Source organism: Phyllobates terribilis, unplaced genomic scaffold (assembly GCF_046119375.1).
Source record: "Phyllobates terribilis strain yellow unplaced genomic scaffold, ASM4611937v1 Scaffold_74__1_contigs__length_7073193, whole genome shotgun sequence".
NCBI classification, from domain to species: Eukaryota; Metazoa; Chordata; class Amphibia; order Anura; family Dendrobatidae; genus Phyllobates; species Phyllobates terribilis.
Genome location: NW_027362834.1, coordinates 4332395 through 4349621, shown reverse-complemented (window position 1 = coordinate 4349621; position 17227 = coordinate 4332395). Strand labels below are relative to the sequence as shown.

At 48.6% G+C, this 17227-nt stretch overlaps 8 non-coding genes and 1 pseudogene across 8 annotated transcripts; all 9 read left to right on the top strand.

The window, feature by feature from the left end:
• Positions 1–1640: 1640 nt before the first annotated feature.
• Positions 1641–1834, top strand: LOC141196258 (U2 spliceosomal RNA). The gene has a single exon (XR_012268821.1). It is a non-coding gene; the product is annotated as a U2 spliceosomal RNA (small nuclear RNA).
• Positions 1835–2955: 1121 nt separating this feature from the next.
• On the top strand, positions 2956–3146 carry LOC141195579 (U2 spliceosomal RNA). Its single transcript, XR_012268162.1, has one exon. It is a non-coding gene; the product is annotated as a U2 spliceosomal RNA (small nuclear RNA).
• Positions 3147–4265: 1119 nt separating this feature from the next.
• On the top strand, positions 4266–4456 carry LOC141195578 (U2 spliceosomal RNA). The gene has a single exon (XR_012268161.1). It is a non-coding gene; the product is annotated as a U2 spliceosomal RNA (small nuclear RNA).
• A 1120-nt stretch (positions 4457–5576) lies between these two features.
• On the top strand, positions 5577–5767 carry LOC141195577 (U2 spliceosomal RNA). Its single transcript, XR_012268160.1, has one exon. It is a non-coding gene; the product is annotated as a U2 spliceosomal RNA (small nuclear RNA).
• Positions 5768–6891: 1124 nt separating this feature from the next.
• LOC141195792 (U2 spliceosomal RNA) lies at positions 6892–7082 on the top strand. The gene has a single exon (XR_012268369.1). It is a non-coding gene; the product is annotated as a U2 spliceosomal RNA (small nuclear RNA).
• Positions 7083–8203: 1121 nt separating this feature from the next.
• Positions 8204–8394, top strand: LOC141195576 (U2 spliceosomal RNA). The gene has a single exon (XR_012268159.1). It is a non-coding gene; the product is annotated as a U2 spliceosomal RNA (small nuclear RNA).
• Positions 8395–9511: 1117 nt separating this feature from the next.
• LOC141195575 (U2 spliceosomal RNA) lies at positions 9512–9702 on the top strand. Its single transcript, XR_012268158.1, has one exon. It is a non-coding gene; the product is annotated as a U2 spliceosomal RNA (small nuclear RNA).
• A 1120-nt stretch (positions 9703–10822) lies between these two features.
• Positions 10823–11013, top strand: LOC141195573 (U2 spliceosomal RNA). The gene has a single exon (XR_012268157.1). It is a non-coding gene; the product is annotated as a U2 spliceosomal RNA (small nuclear RNA).
• Positions 11014–12133: 1120 nt separating this feature from the next.
• On the top strand, positions 12134–12245 carry LOC141196406 (U2 spliceosomal RNA; annotated as a pseudogene).
• Positions 12246–17227: the final 4982 nt, after the last annotated feature.

Sequence of the window (17227 nt, the reverse complement as noted above, 5' to 3'; positions counted from 1 at the left end):
CAGAATGGAGAGATCAGAGGGATCACCGCACCGGGTCCGGGACGACACGAGGTCAAGTGCTCGCTCTACATGGACGACGTCACCGTCTTCTGCGCTGATCGTGGTTCAGTCGACGCCCTCGTCCAGACGTGTGAGAGGTTCGGCCGGGCTTCAGGGGCCAAAGTCAACTGCAGGAAGTCGGAAGCCATGCTCTTCGGGGATTGGCAGCCGGCCTCCTCCGCCCCCTTCCCCTTCAACATTCAACCGGATTTCCTCAAGGTGCTGGGAGTCTGGTTCGGGAAGGAAGGAGCGGCCCTCAAGTCCTGGCAAGAACGCTTGGCCAAGGTGAAGCAACGGATCGGACTCTGGAGCCTCAGACACCTCACTTGTGAGGGTAAGGCACTCGTCCTGCGTAATGAGGTCCTGCCCGTCTTGCAGTACACGGCGCAGGCCTGGCCCCCACACGTCACTGTGTGCAGGGCCATTACCAGGACAGTGTTTCACTTTGTCTGGGGATCCAAGATGGACAGAGTCAGGCGGGCCGTCATGTACAAGGAGCCTCGCAAGGGTGGGAAGGGCGTTCCAGATATCCCCACCCTCCTGCGATCCTCTTTTGTGTGTGATTGTGTCCGCCGGACTTTGCAAGTCAAGAATGGCTCCGCGGGCAGGTCCATGTCTCGCTTCTTCCTGCTTCCTCTTTGGAGGCGACTCGGCTGGGACAAGTGGGACAGCTCCTTCCCCTACAACTGGACGACGCCATGGTTCTACGGAGACGTCGTTCGATTTGTGGGGGAACATCAACTGGAGGGACTCAAGCCCGACTTGTGGAAGCCCAAAACTATCCACAAGCTCATCAGAGCCAAGGATGACATGGAGAACATCACAGGACTTCACCAGGACACGCTGGAGACTGTGTGGACAAATGTGTCGTCTGACAGGCTGACCAACGGGCACAAGGACTTGTCGTGGATGGCGATTCAGGGCGGACTGCCCGTCCGGTCATTCATGCATGCCCGGAACCTGTGCAAGACCCGGTACTGCCCAAGGTGCCCCTTCGTGGAGGAAACATCTTTGCACACTTTTTGGGACTGCGGATTTGCACAGCGCCTGTTGACTGCCCTTGAGGACGACCTGAGGAACTCTGTCCCCAGGGCGAGCCTATCACACCATTCTGTGCTTTACGGACTCTTCCCTGGGGTTCATACCGTCGGAGCCATCCAGGAGGCTTGGCGCCTTATGAACTGCTTCAAGGATGCCGTTTGGGTTGCCAGGAACCGGCTCATCTTGAGGAGGGAGAGGATGTCCATCCAGGACTGCCGCAGGCTGATCCACAGCCTGCTCAGAGACTATTCCATCGTGGACAGTCCGGAGGACGAGGATGAGGACTAAACCCCTCCTCCCCCTCTCCCCTTATGTGTCTTGTCTTTCAATAAAGCTTCGGGCCTGTGATTTTCCCCTCCCCATCCCCTTTTTTCCAATCCCCATCCCTTATCACAGTTCGTCGTACTGTATTGATTGACATGCTTTTTCTTTCAGATTGAGTGTTTTGTGTAGCATAGGGGTGTGATGTGTCTAGTTAGTGCGTCGTATCCTCATGCTATGTAAATATGATGTAGAATTCAGTGTGTACTGGGCTGCGGCACTGTACACTGTCTGTTAACTTATTTTTTGTGCTAATAAAAGATATATTCAATCAAAAAAATCTGTTCTTATCAGTTTAATATCTGATACGTCCCCTATCTGGGGACCATATATTAAATGGATTTTTAGAACAGGGAGATGGAAAAAGAGCTTGCTCTGTCCACTCCACGCATTGACCTGGTATTGCAGTATCTCCAGGACCGGTGCACCCCTTCTTTAATGCAGTTTCTAAAATCAGAAAGAATTGAATTCAATGCTTTTTGTTCATTTTGCTTGTTTGTCGGATTTTGGGATGGACTCTTTGGCTTTGCTTTTCTTCTCCTCATTGGATTTTTCATGTTAAAAGTTGCAGAAGCCAGATGACAAGCTCATTTTGGTTCAACTTCAGCAACTGTGCATTGCATTGCCATGTAATGTAATGTAATGCAATGCTATCTATCTAGCTCTCCCTCTATACTTCCTTTTGGATAAACAGACATATTAGGCAAGCATTTTGGAGCTTTCACCTAAATAACTACAGGTGGTGAGATAAGCTGCACAATATAATTGACCTTTCAGTATATTGTTGCACACACACCATCTATTTAGCAAATGCCCTTGTTATCAACAGCAGCCTTTTAAACTCACCTGAGCTAACAGGTATGTGAGCTGGTTACTCTGCTGCGCTTAAAATTTCTTTTTTGGTTTGCTACAATGCCTTTTCTGAAACGTTGTCTCCCTCTGCTGGAACACTGACTTCTTTCATTTAATGCCTGCAGACTATAAAAGAGAAACCAACCCAAAAAGTTTGGTTGATTAGTCTGTGGCATTCTTTTAAACTGTTGCTTATGGCGGTCTCTGTGAGCTTCTCAGTGACATTCAGCCATCCAGGTATCCCGCCTGCACTAGACGGAATGTGGCAATGGAACGCTGGCTGCGCGTGTCATAATAGGCTCTGAGCCTTTATATACCTGCGCACAGCAGCAGCCACCTTCAGTCTGCTGCTGGACAGCCAGCAGCAGCAGCAGCAGGAGAGGTAATTAATCAGCAACCCTCCTGCTAAGGGTAGACAGCTGCTCGTTCCACCCCCCCCCCCGCCTTAATTGGTTCTCCTCCCTTCCAACGGTGTTGAGGCGGGTGGGAACAGCCGGGGGTTGAGGGTACTGTGCTAAAAGAGGTGGAGTTATGCAGATCTAAAACGCGTGGATTGCAGCAGCAGCAAGCCGAAAAGTGCAGGCATGTGAGGGATCTAGAGGTTGACAGCATGTCTTCTTAACGGGAGTCCAGGTGGCCATCTCCACAAATGGACTTTTCAGAATCCTTGGGTGGCACCGTAGTCGGAAACCAATTCTGGTTATCGCTTCTCGGCCTTTTGGCTAAGATCAAGTGTAGTATCTGTTCTTATCAGTTTAATATCTGATACGTCCCCTATCTGGGGACCATATATTAAATGGATTTTTAGAACAGGGAGATGGAAAAAGAGCTTGCTCTGTCCACTCCACGCATTGACCTGGTATTGCAGTATCTCCAGGACCGGTGCACCCCTTCTTTAATGCAGTTTCTAAAATCAGAAAGAATTGAATTCAATGCGTTTTGTTCATTTTGCTTGTTTGTCGGATTTTGGGATGGACTCTTTAGCTTTGCTTTTCTTCTCCTCATTGGATTTTTCATGTTAAAAGTTGCAGAAGCCAGATGACAAGCTCATTTTGGTTCAACTTCAGCAACTGTGCATTGCATTGCCATGTAATGTAATGTAATGCAATGCTATCTATCTAGCTCTCCCTCTATACTTCCTTTTGGATAAACAGACATATTAGGCAAGCATTTTGGAGCTTTCACCTAAATAACTACAGGTGGTGAGATAAGCTGCACAATATAATTGACCTTTCAGTATATTGTTGCACATACACCATCTATTTAGCAAATGCCCTTGTTATCAACAGCAGCCTTTTAAACTCACCTGAGCTAACAGGTATGTGAGCTGGTTACTCTGCTGCGCTTAAAATTTCTTTTTTGGTTTGCTACAATGCCTTTTCTGAAACGTTGTCTCCCTCTGCTGGAACACTGACTTCTTTCATTTAATGCCTGCAGACTATAAAAGAGAAACCAACCCAAAAAGTTTGGTTGATTAGTCTGTGGCATTCTTTTAAACTGTTGCTTATGGCGGTCTCTGTGAGCTTCTCAGTGACATTCAGCCATCCAGGTATCCCGCCTGCAGTAGACGGAATGTGGCAATGGAACGCTGGCTGCGCGTGTCATAATAGGCTCTGAGCCTTTATATACCTGCGCACAGCAGCAGCCAGCTTCAGTCTGCTGCTGGACAGCCAGCAGCAGCAGCAGCAGGAGAGGTAATTAATCAGCAACCCTCCTGCTAAGGGTAGACAGCTGCTCGTTCCACCCCCCCCCGCCTTAATTGGTTCTCCTCCCTTCCAACGGTGTTGAGGCGGGTGGGAACAGCCGGGGGTTGAGGGTACTGTGCTAAAAGAGGTGGAGTTATGCAGATCTAAAACGCGTGGATTGCAGCAGCAGCAAGCCGAAAAGTGCAGGCATGTGAGGGATCTAGAGGTTGACAGCATGTCTTCTTAACGGGAGTTCAGGTGGCCATCTCCACAAATGGACTTTTCAGAATCCTTGGGTGGCACCGTAGTCGGAAACCAATTCTGGTTATCGCTTCTCGGCCTTTTGGCTAAGATCAAGTGTAGTATCTGTTCTTATCAGTTTAATATCTGATACGTCCCCTATCTGGGGACCATATATTAAATGGATTTTTAGAACAGGGAGATGGAAAAAGAGCTTGCTCTGTCCACTCCACGCATTGACCTGGTATTGCAGTATCTCCAGGACCGGTGCACCCCTTCTTTAATGCAGTTTCTAAAATCAGAAAGAATTGAATTCAATGCTTTTTGTTCATTTTGCTTGTTTGTCGGATTTTGAGATGGACTCTTTGGCTTTGCTTTTCTTCTCCTCATTGGATTTTTCATGTTAAAAGTTGCAGAAGCCAGATGACAAGCTCATTTTGGTTCAACTTCAGCAACTGTGCATTGCATTGCCATGTAATGTAATGTAATGCAATGCTATCTATCTAGCTCTCCCTCTATACTTCCTTTTGGATAAACAGACATATTAGGCAAGCATTTTGGAGCTTTCACCTAAATAACTACAGGTGGTGAGATAAGCTGCACAATATAATTGACCTTTCAGTATATTGTTGCACACACACCATCTATTTAGCAAATGCCCTTGTTATCAACAGCAGCCTTTTAAACTCACCTGAGCTAACAGGTATGTGAGCTGGTTACTCTGCTGCGCTTAAAATTTCTTTTTTGGTTTGCTACAATGCCTTTTCTGAAACGTTGTCTCCCTCTGCTGGAACACTGACTTCTTTCATTTAATGCCTGCAGACTATAAAAGAGAAACCAACCCAAAAAGTTTGGTTGATTAGTCTGTGGCATTCTTTTAAACTGTTGCTTATGGCGGTCTCTGTGAGCTTCTCAGTGACATTCAGCCATCCAGGTATCCCGCCTGCAGTAGACGGAATGTGGCAATGGAACGCTGGCTGCGCGTGTCATAATAGGCTCTGAGCCTTTATATACCTGCGCACAGCAGCAGCCACCTTCAGTCTGCTGCTGGACAGCCAGCAGCAGCAGCAGCAGGAGAGGTAATTAATCAGCAACACTCCTGCTAAGGGTAGACAGCTGCTCGTTCCACCCCCCCCCCGCCTTAATTGGTTCTCCTCCCTTCCAACGGTGTTGAGGCGGGTGGGAACAGCCGGGGGTTGAGGGTACTGTGCTAAAAGAGGTGGAGTTATGCAGATCTAAAACGCGTGGATTGCAGCAGCAGCAAGCCGAAAAGTGCAGGCATGTGAGGGATCTAGAGGTTGACAGCATGTCTTCTTAACGGGAGTCCAGGTGGCCATCTCCACAAATGGACTTTTCAGAATCCTTGGGTGGCACCGTAGTCGGAAACCAATTCTGGTTATCGCTTCTCGGCCTTTTGGCTAAGATCAAGTGTAGTATCTGTTCTTATCAGTTTAATATCTGATACGTCCCCTATCTGGGGACCATATATTAAATGGATTTTTAGAACAGGGAGATGGAAAAAGAGCTTGCTCTGTCCACTCCACGCATTGACCTGGTATTGCAGTATCTCCAGGACCGGTGCACCCCTTCTTTAATGCAGTTTCTAAAATCAGAAAGAATTGAATTCAATGCTTTTTGTTCATTTTGCTTGTTTGTCGGATTTTGGGATGGACTCTTTGGCTTTGCTTTTCTTCTCCTCATTGGATTTTTCATGTTAAAAGTTGCAGAAGCCAGATGACAAGCTCATTTTGGTTCAACTTCAGCAACTGTGCATTGCAGTGCCATGTAATGTAATGTAATGCAATGCTATCTATCTAGCTCTCCCTCTATACTTCCTTTTGGATAAACAGACATATTAGGCAAGCATTTTGGAGCTTTCACCTAAATAACTACAGGTGGTGAGATAAGCTGCACAATATAATTGACCTTTCAGTATATTGTTGCACACACACCATCTATTTAGCAAATGCCCTTGTTATCAACAGCAGCCTTTTAAACTCACCTGAGCTAACAGGTATGTGAGCTGGTTACTCTGCTGCGCTTAAAATTTCTTTTTTGGTTTGCTACAATGCCTTTTCTGAAACGTTGTCTCCCTCTGCTGGAACACTGACTTCTTTCATTTAATGCCTGCAGACTATAAAAGAGAAACCAACCCAAAAAGTTTGGTTGATTAGTCTGTGGCATTCTTTTAAACTGTTGCTTATGGCGGTCTCTGTGAGCTTCTCAGTGACATTCAGCCATCCAGGAATCCCGCCTGCAGTAGACGGAATGTGGCAATGGAACGCTGGCTGCGCGTGTCATAATAGGCTCTGAGCCTTTATATACCTGCGCACAGCAGCAGCCACCTTCAGTCTGCTGCTGGACAGCCAGCAGCAGCAGCAGCAGGAGAGGTAATTAATCAGCAACCCTCCTGCTAAGGGTAGACAGCTGCTCGTTCCACCCCCCCCCCCCCCGCCTTAATTGGTTTTCCTCCCTTCCAACGGTGTTGAGGCGGGTGGGAACAGCCGGGGGTTGAGGGTACTGTGCTAAAAGAGGTGCAGTTATGCAGATCTAAAACGCGTGGATTGCAGCAGCAGCAAGCCGAAAAGTGCAGGCATGTGAGGGATCTAGAGGTTGACAGCATGTCTTCTTAACGGGAGTCCAGGTGGCCATCTCCACAAATGGACTTTTCAGAATCCTTGGGTGGCACCGTAGTCGGAAACCAATTCTGGTTATCGCTTCTCAGCCTTTTGGCTAAGATCAAGTGTAGTATCTGTTCTTATCAGTTTAATATCTGATACGTCCCCTATCTGGGGACCATATATTAAATGGATTTTTAGAACAGGGAGATGGAAAAAGAGCTTGCTCTGTCCACTCCACGCATTGACCTGGTATTGCAGTATCTCCAGGACCGGTGCACCCCTTCTTTAATGCAGTTTCTAAAATCAGAAAGAATTGAATTCAATGCTTTTTGTTCATTTTGCTTGTTTGTCGGATTTTGGGATGGACTCTTTGGCTTTGCTTTTCTTCTCCTCATTGGATTTTTCATGTTAAAAGTTGCAGAAGCCAGATGACAAGCTCATTTTGGTTCAACTTCAGCAACTGTGCATTGCATTGCCATGTAATGTAATGTAATGCAATGCTATCTATCTAGCTCTCCCTCTATACTTCCTTTTGGATAAACAGACATATTAGGCAAGCATTTTGGAGCTTTCACCTAAATAACTACAGGTGGTGAGATAAGCTGCACAATATAATTGACCTTTCAGTATATTGTTGCACACACACCATCTATTTAGCAAATGCCCTTGTTATCAACAGCAGCCTTTTAAACTCACCTGAGCTAACAGATATGTGAGCTGGTTACTCTGCTGCGCTTAAAATTTCTTTTTTGGTTTGCTACAATGCCTTTTCTGAAACGTTGTCTCCCTCTGCTGGAACACTGACTTCTTTCATTTAATGCCTGCAGACTATAAAAGAGAAACCAACCCAAAAAGTTTGGTTGATTAGTCTGTGGCATTCTTTTAAACTGTTGCTTATGGCGGTCTCTGTGAGCTTCTCAGTGACATTCAGCCATCCAGGTATCCCGCCTGCAGTAGACGGAATGTGGCAATGGAACACTGGCTGCGCGTGTCATAATAGGCTCTGAGCCTTTATATACCTGCGCACAGCAGCAGCCACCTTCAGTCTGCTGCTGGACAGCCAGCAGCAGCAGCAGCAGGAGAGGTAATTAATCAGCAACCCTCCTGCTAAGGGTAGACAGCTGCTCGTTCCACCCCCCCCCCCGCCTTAATTGGTTCTCCTCCCTTCCAACGGTGTTGAGGCGGGTGGGAACAGCTGGGGGTTGAGGGTACTGTGCTAAAAGAGGTGGAGTTATGCAGATCTAAAACGCGTGGATTGCAGCAGCAGCAAGCCGAAAAGTGCAGGCATGTGAGGGATCTAGAGGTTGACAGCATGTCTTCTTAACGGGAGTCCAGGTGGCCATCTCCACAAATGGACTTTTCAGAATCCTTGGGTGGCACCGTAGTCGGAAACCAATTCTGGTTATCGCTTCTCGGCCTTTTGGCTAAGATCAAGTGTAGTATCTGTTCTTATCAGTTTAATATCTGATACGTCCCCTATCTGGGGACCATATATTAAATGGATTTTTAGAACAGGGAGATGGAAAAAGAGCTTGCTCTGTCCACTCCACGCATTGACCTGGTATTGCAGTATCTCCAGGACCGGTGCACCCCTTCTTTAATGCAGTTTCTAAAATCAGAAAGAATTGAATTCAATGCTTTTTGTTCATTTTGCTTTTTTGTCGGATTTTGGGATGGACTCTTTGGCTTTGCTTTTCTTCTCCTCATTGGATTTTTCATGTTAAAAGTTGCAGAAGCCAGATGACAAGCTCATTTTGGTTCAACTTCAGCAACTGTGCATTGCATTGCCATGTAATGTAATGTAATGCAATGCTATCTATCTAGCTCTCCCTCTATACTTCCTTTTGGATAAACAGACATATTAGGCAAGCATTTTGGAGCTTTCACCTAAATAACTACAGGTGGTGAGATAAGCTGCACAATATAATTGACCTTTCAGTATATTGTTGCACACACACCATCTATTTAGCAAATGCCCTTGTTATCAACAGCAGCCTTTTAAACTCACCTGAGCTAACAGGTATGTGAGCTGGTTACTCTGCTGCGCTTAAAATTTCTTTTTTGGTTTGCTACAATGCCTTTTCTGAAACGTTGTCTCCCTCTGCTGGAACACTGACTTCTTTCATTTAATGCCTGCAGACTATAAAAGAGAAACCAACCCAAAAAGTTTGGTTGATTAGTCTGTGGCATTCTTTTAAACTGTTGCTTATGGCGGTCTCTGTGAGCTTCTCAGTGACATTCAGCCATCCAGGTATCCCGCCTGCAGTAGACGGAATGTGGCAATGGAACGCTGGCTGCGCGTGTCATAATAGGCTCTGAGCCTTTATATACCTGCGCACAGCAGCAGCCACCTTCAGTCTGCTGCTGGACAGCCAGCAGCAGCAGCAGGAGAGGTAATTAATCAGCAACCCTCCTGCTAAGGGTAGACAGCTGCTCGTTCCACCCCCCCCCCGCCTTAATTGGTTCTCCTCCCTTCCAACGGTGTTGAGGCGGGTGGGAACAGTCGGGGGTTGAGGGTACTGTGCTAAAAGAGGTGGAGTTATGCAGATCTAAAACGCGTGGATTGCAGCAGCAGCAAGCCGAAAAGTGCAGGCATGTGAGGGATCTAGAGGTTGACAGCATGTCTTCTTAACGGGAGTCCAGGTGGCCATCTCCACAAATGGACTTTTCAGAATCCTTGGGTGGCACCGTAGTCGGAAACCAATTCTGGTTATCGCTTCTCGGCCTTTTGGCTAAGATCAAGTGTAGTATCTGTTCTTATCAGTTTAATATCTGATACGTCCCCTATCTGGGGACCATATATTAAATGGATTTTTAGAACAGGGAGATGGAAAAAGAGCTTGCTCTGTCCACTCCACGCATTGACCTGGTATTGCAGTATCTCCAGGACCGGTGCACCCCTTCTTTAATGCAGTTTCTAAAATCAGAAAGAATTGAATTCAATGCTTTTTGTTCATTTTGCTTGTTTGTCGGATTTTGGGATGGACTCTTTGGCTTTGCTTTTCTTCTCCTCATTGGATTTTTCATGTTAAAAGTTGCAGAAGCCAGATGACAAGCTCATTTTGGTTCAACTTCAGCAACTGTGCATTGCATTGCCATGTAATGTAATGTAATGCAATGCTATCTATCTAGCTCTCCCTCTATACTTCCTTTTGGATAAACAGACATATTAGGCAAGCATTTTGGAGCTTTCACCTAAATAACTACAGGTGGTGAGATAAGCTGCACAATATAATTGACCTTTCAGTATATTGTTGCACACACACCATCTATTTAGCAAATGCCCTTGTTATCAACAGCAGCCTTTTAAACTCACCTGAGCTAACAGATATGTGAGCTGGTTACTCTGCTGCGCTTAAAATTTCTTTTTTGGTTTGCTACAATGCCTTTTCTGAAACGTTGTCTCCCTCTGCTGGAACACTGACTTCTTTCATTTAATGCCTGCAGACTATAAAAGAGAAACCAACCCAAAAAGTTTGGTTGATTAGTCTGTGGCATTCTTTTAAACTGTTGCTTATGGCGGTCTCTGTGAGCTTCTCAGTGACATTCAGCCATCCAGGTATCCCGCCTGCAGTAGACGGAATGTGGCAATGGAACGCTGGCTGCGCGTGTCATAATAGGCTCTGAGCCTTTATATACCTGCGCACAGCAGCAGCCACCTTCAGTCTGCTGCTGGACAGCCAGCAGCAGCAGCAGCAGGAGAGGTAATTAATCAGCAACCCTCCTGCTAAGGGTAGACAGCTGCTCGTTCCACCCCCCCCCTGCCTTAATTGGTTCTCCTCCCTTCCAACGGTGTTGAGGCGGGTGGGAACAGCCGGGGGTTGAGGGTACTGTGCTAAAAGAGGTGGAGTTATGCAGATCTAAAACGCGTGGATTGCAGCAGCAGCAAGCCGAAAAGTGCAGGCATGTGAGGGATCTAGAGGTTGACAGCATGTCTTCTTAACGGGAGTCCAGGTGGCCATCTCCACAAATGGACTTTTCAGAATCCTTGGGTGGCACCGTAGTCGGAAACCAATTCTGGTTATCGCTTCTCGGCCTTTTGGCTAAGATCAAGTGTAGTATCTGTTCTTATCAGTTTAATATCTGATACGTCCCCTATCTGGGGACCATATATTAAATGGATTTTTAGAACAGGGAGATGGAAAAAGAGCTTGCTCTGTCCACTCCACGCATTGACCTGGTATTGCAGTATCTCCAGGACCGGTGCACCCCTTCTTTAATGCAGTTTCTAAAATCAGAAAGAATTGAATTCAATGCTTTTTGTTCATTTTGCTTGTTTGTCGGATTTTGGGATGGACTCTTTGGCTTTGCTTTTCTTCTCCTCATTGGATTTTTCATGTTAAAAGTTGCAGAAGCCAAATGACAAGCTCATTTTGGTTCAACTTCAGCAACTGTGCATTGCATTGCCATGTAATGTAATGTAATGCAATGCTATCTATCTAGCTCTCCCTCTATACTTCCTTTTGGATAAACAGACATATTAGGCAAGCATTTTGGAGCTTTCACCTAAATAACTACAGGTGGTGAGATAAGCTGCACAATATAATTGACCTTTCAGTATATTGTTGCACACACACCATATATTTAGCAAATGCCCTTGTTATCAACAGCAGCCTTTTAAACTCACCTGAGCTAACAGGTATGTGAGCTGGTTACTCTGCTGCGCTTAAAATTTCTTTTTTAGTTTGCTACAATGCCTTTTCTGAAACGTTGTCTCCCTCTGCTGGAACACTGACTTCTTTCATTTAATGCCTGCAGACTATAAAAGAGAAACCAACCCAAAAAGTTTGGTTGATTAGTCTGTGGCATTCTTTTAAACTGTTGCTTATGGCGGTCTCTGTGAGCTTCTCAGTGACATTCAGCCATCCAGGTATCCCGCCTGCAGTAGACGGAATGTGGCAATGGAACGCTGGCTGCGCGTGTCATAATAGGCTCTGAGCCTTTATATACCTGCGCACAGCAGCAGCCACCTTCAGTCTGCTGCTGGACAGCCAGCAGCAGCAGCAGGAGAGGTAATTAATCAGCAACCCTCCTGCTAAGGGTAGACAGCTGCTCGTTCCACCCCCAACCCCCAGCCTTAATTGGTTCTCCTCCCTTCCAACGGTGTTGAGGCGGGTGGGAACAGCCGGGGGTTGAGGGTACTGTGCTAAAAGAGGTGGAGTTATGCAGATCTAAAACGCGTGGATTGCAGCAGCAGCAAGCCGAAAAGTGCAGGCATGTGAGGGATCTAGAGGTTGACAGCATGTCTTCTTAACGGGAGTCCAGGTGGCCATCTCCACAAATGGACTTTTCAGAATCCTTGGGTGGCACCGTAGTCGGAAACCAATTCTGGTTATCGCTTCTCGGCCTTTTGGCTAAGATCAAGTGTAGTATCTGTTCTTATCAGTTTAATATCTGATACGTCCCTGACGCGCCCCTGGGCCTGTGTCGCGCTGCGTGAGCTTACCCGGAGCCGGATCTGTTGAGGGTTGTAGTCTCGTGGCTGTGACCCGGTCCGTGCCCAGGGAGTCAAACTGGACGGCAGTCTGTTAGCGGTAAATGGTTGATGACTACGCCACCCGTTGAGTGCAGCCAGGGGGCTGCTGCTGCAGGGCAGACCGCTGAGGCCGATGGTAGGATTGTGCAGCGTGATAGTATAACCCCCAACGGGAGGGGTATGGCCTCAGGGCAGCCGACGTGGATGATGGGGGTAGCAGGAACCACTCAGAGACGGTACGGTGTAGTTCAGGGTCTTTACTGGTAACAACAAAAGACCCTCCCGGAGTACTTGCTAGCGGATGGGGCCTGGTCAGTCCTTGAGCAGATGGGATCTCCCCTGGCCAGGCGTAGTTGTAGGCCTCCCAAACTGACTGTACTCTTCTGGCTACCTTGCTAGGAGCTGATGTAAGTAGCCCACGTCCCTGAGTGTACCGTGTGGTGCTCACCCGTATGGCCGGTGACTCGGGGCCTTCTAATGGCTTCCGCTCCACGATGGCGGTGCTGGTCCCACGCGTGTGACCGTGCCTTCGGGCTTCTGGGCCAGAGGACCTGAAATCCCCTGCCTGACGGATTCTGCTGCTGGGTTGGAATTAGTCCCCACAGCCTCGGACTCCGGGTCCGGTAAAAAGTCTTCTTAGTCAGGGCGAACTCTGCAGCTGCCAGCCCCTGACTCCTTGTAACTGCTGTTTCTTCCTATGCTGTCTCTACTTCTTCTCTTCTTCTACTCCTCACCCTGCCTCAGCCCCAGGTTTTTATAGGGGAAGTTCTTCCCCTCCCAAGACTGGGCAGGAGGTGTGGCATGCACAGGATCCCTGACCAAAGGACCTCCCACCTGCTCTCAGACATAACATTACGTTACTGTGGCAACCAGACCCCTGGGGTGTCACATTCCCCCCTAGTAAAATTTAGTACTCCGGGACTAAACACATTATAGAAAAACATAACAAGGTGAAAACAACAACACTAAAATACAATAAGGAAACACAATAAGATGGTCACGGCGTATCCGCAACCGGGTGCAGTCTTTGAAGAAAAGCAAAGGTGTCCATTTCACCGAAACAGGGAGACGTAACCAGGTAGGGGTCTGTTCTACCCCGAGTCCTTGACAGTCTTTAGTCCATCCTGGGTTACGCTCCAACTATATACAAGGATTCCCGGTAAATCCACCAAGGTTTCCTAAAAACAACTAGAAACACAAAATTACACACAAGCAACTATAGACAGGTAAACATTATAAAATAGCTTAAACATTTAGATCCTCCAACGTGCGGGTAACTGGCCTCTAGTGGCCCTAGTGGACCTACGGAGCTGACTGTCTGGCCCTGAACTACAGGGTGTAGGAGCTGTCAAGGGTAAACTGGGCAGCTGTCTACCGGCTCTTTGTCTCACTAGGGGTACGGCAGGCTCACTATAAGCAGAGGGTTGATTCTCCTGTTCTGCTTGTGTGGAGTCTTCTGCCTCCTGGACCGGCTGTTCTTCCAGCTCTACCCGTTGCTCCGTAGGTTCTTGGGATGATGGTTGGAGGAAGGTGAGTACGGGTACCACAACTGCACCATTGACTTGAGTCCAAGACCGAGGGAAGTCCCCGAGCATGGTACTAACCATATCTTCCCTTTCCTCTACGGGTCGATGGTCTTCTTGTTCCTCTTCAGGGTTCCTCAGTTGTTCGGGACACTTCTTCAGGTGGTCCCGGGATACAATGGCTGTGGTTTCCCCTCCGTCTTTACTGATGGTACAGACCTTCGGGTTTTCATGGCTTGAGGGCAGTACGGTGTACGGGTCCTTCTCCCACTGGTCGTCCAACTTGTGGAGCCGTCTCTTCCTCTTCAAGACCTGCTCTCCGGGTACCAGGGGAACAGCGGGAGCATACTGGTTGTATGTCTTCTCTTGTCTTTCCCTAGCCTGACAGAGACTTCGCTCCACGCTCTCCTGTACTCTCCGGTACTGCTGCTGCCTCTCTGTGTCCCAGTCTGTTTCTGGTGAAGTGTCCTCGGGTGTCAGGACTCCCATTTCCAGGTCAACAGGTAACTTACCAGGTCTTGCCCTCATTAGGTAAGCCGGGGTACAGTTGGTGGAACCTACCGGGATGTGGTTGTATAGGTCCACCAGATCGGGCAACTTCTCAGGCCACAGACTGCGTTCTTCCAGGGGCAATGTTTTTAGAAGATCCATTACCACCTGGTTCATTTTTTCACAAAGTCCATTAGTTTGCGGATGGTAGGGTGTCGTCCTTATCTTCCGGCAGCCATACAGATTGCAGAATTCCTGGAAGACCTCCGCTTCAAAGGCAGGTCCCTGGTCCGTCAGCACTTGGTCCGGGTACCCGTGTGGACGGCAGAAGTGCTGCTGGAAGGCTCTAGCTGCTGTTTGAGCCGTTAAGTCCTTGACGGGGACGACAACCAAGAACCGGGAGTAATGATCCACGATGGTTAACGCGTAGACGTAGCCACTTCTGCTTGGGGTCAGTTTTACATGATCCAAGGCTACCAGTTCCAACGGTTGCCGGGTGACGATGGACTGCAGGGGAGTCTTCTGGCTGGCCCGGTCCTTCCTTCTCAGATTGCACGGGCCACAGTCTCTGCACCACTTCTCGATGGTTCCCCTCATGCCTACCCAGTGGAACCGCTCGCGCAGCAGAAACTCCAGCTTTTTCCACCCGAAGTGTCCAGCTCCGTCGTGGTATGCCTCCATCACCATGGCTGCGTCTCTTCGGGACACCACTACTTGCCAGAGTAGTTCATGCGTCCGGGAGTTGACCATTCTGCGGCACAACTTCCCCTTGTAAAGGAATAGTCGACTCTTCTCCGCCCATAGTTGTTTGTCTTCCTCCGGAGCGTCCGGTTCAAGGCGAGCCTCCGGCCGAGTCAGCATCTCCTTCACCAGTCGGACGGCAGGGTCGCTGTCTTGCGTTTCCGCCCAGTTGTAGTGGGGTAAGGGGTTCAACGTAGCAGCCTGCTTACCCCTTACCCGGTGGGAATGCTGGATAGTCCCATGACGGTGGAACGCAGGGAGTTCAACTTCTTCCAGTCCCTCCGGATCTTCTCCTTCGTCCGTCAGGTTGGGCATCCTGGACAGGGCGTCCGCGTTAGTATTGGAGCGTCCTGCCCGGTATTTGATTGTGAACTCGTAGTTGGACAGACGGGCCATCCACCTCTGCTCCAGGGCACCGAGTCTTGCCGTGTCCAGGTGTGTCAACGGGTTGTTATCCGTGTATACGGTGAACCGGGAAGAAGCGAGGTAATGCCTAAAGCGCTCGGTGACTGCCCATACCACGGCCAGGAACTCTAGCTTAAATGAGCTGTAATTCTCTGGGTTCCTTTCGGTGGGTCGCAGTTTTCGGCTGGCATAGGAGATTACTCGTTCTCTCCCCTGCTGAATCTGGGACAGTACGGCTCCTAGCCCGATGTTACTGGCGTCGGTGTAGAGGATGAAGGGCTGGCTATAGTCCGGGTACGCCAAGATTTCATCCCCCGTGAGGGCCATCTTCAGCTGGCGGAAGGACTCTTCTTCTAGCTCTTCCCATTTGAAGGGCGGCTTCTGGTTCTTGGCCTTCCGGGACTGGCCTATCAGGAGGTCCTGCATAGGCGCTGCCTTTTTGGTGAAACCGGGAATAAACCTTCGGTAGTAGCCTACCAACCCTAGGAACTGCCGCACTTCTTTTACGCTGGAGGGGCTTGGCCATCCCTTAATTGCGGTGATCTTATCGGGGTCGGGAGCCACTCCGTCAGCGCTCACCACGTGTCCCAGGTATTGCACCTTTGGTTTCAGGAGGTGACACTTGGAGGGTTTCACCTTTAGGCCGTAACTCGCCAGAGCTTCGAACACCTCCGCCAGGTGTTTCAGGTGGTCCTCATAAGTTTTGGAGTATACGATGACATCGTCCAGGTACAACAGGACCGTCTCGAAGTTTCTGTGGCCCAGACAGCACTCCATTAATCGTTGGAAGGTTCCTGGGGCGTTGCAGAGTCCGAACGGCATGCAGGTGAACTCGCTAAGTCCCATCGGGGTGGTGAATGCGGTCTTCTCCCGGTCCGCCTCTGCTACAGGAACCTGCCAGTACCCGCTAGTGAGATCCAAGGTAGAGAAGAAGTTAGCAGATCTTAAAGCAGTCAATGACTCCTCTATCCTTGGTAAGGGGTACGCATCCTTGTGTGTGATACGGTTGATTTTCCCGTAATCTACACACATCCTCATGGTGTTGTCTTTCTTTTTGACTAAAACTAGTGGGGCTGCCCAGGGGCTACAGCTATCCCGGATTACCCCAGCCTCCTTCATGTCTCTAAGCATCCCCTTGGCGTGTTGGTAATGTGCAGGGGGTACGGGTCGATACCTCTCTTTTATGGGAGGATGATCTCCCGTGGGGATGCGGTGTTCTACCCCCTTGACTCGCCCGAAGTCTAACGGGTGTTTACTAAACACTCTCTCATACTCTTGAACCACCCGATAGACTCCTTGTTTCTGATGTGAGGGAGTGGAGTCAGTACCCAGATGTAGTTGCTGACACCAGTCCTCCATGTCTTTCTTAGAGCCGTTACCTTCCTCCGGGTGAGATGGAGGCAAGGGTTCCACAGATTGTATAGAATTTTGATTAGTGGTATATAATTTGGCTAGCGTGGCATACCGGGGCAGGTACACTTCCCTCTCCCCGATATTTATTATGCGAACGGGCACCCTCCCATGGCGTACATTGACCACCCCCCGTGCTGTCAAAATGGTGGGCCTACTGTCTGAGTAAACTGGTTCTACCATTGCCTGGTAATCTCTACCTCTCAGACCAATAGCTGCCCGGCACCAAATCATCATTTCACTTTTTGGGGGCATGGCAATAGGAAAAGGGTCACACATTCTTACGCTACCAATCTCACCGCCGGAGAGTTCCACTTGTTGCCGTTGCATCAGTGCCCGGATCTCTTTCTGGAGCACCCGCTGCTCGCCGGAGCTGGCGTTCTT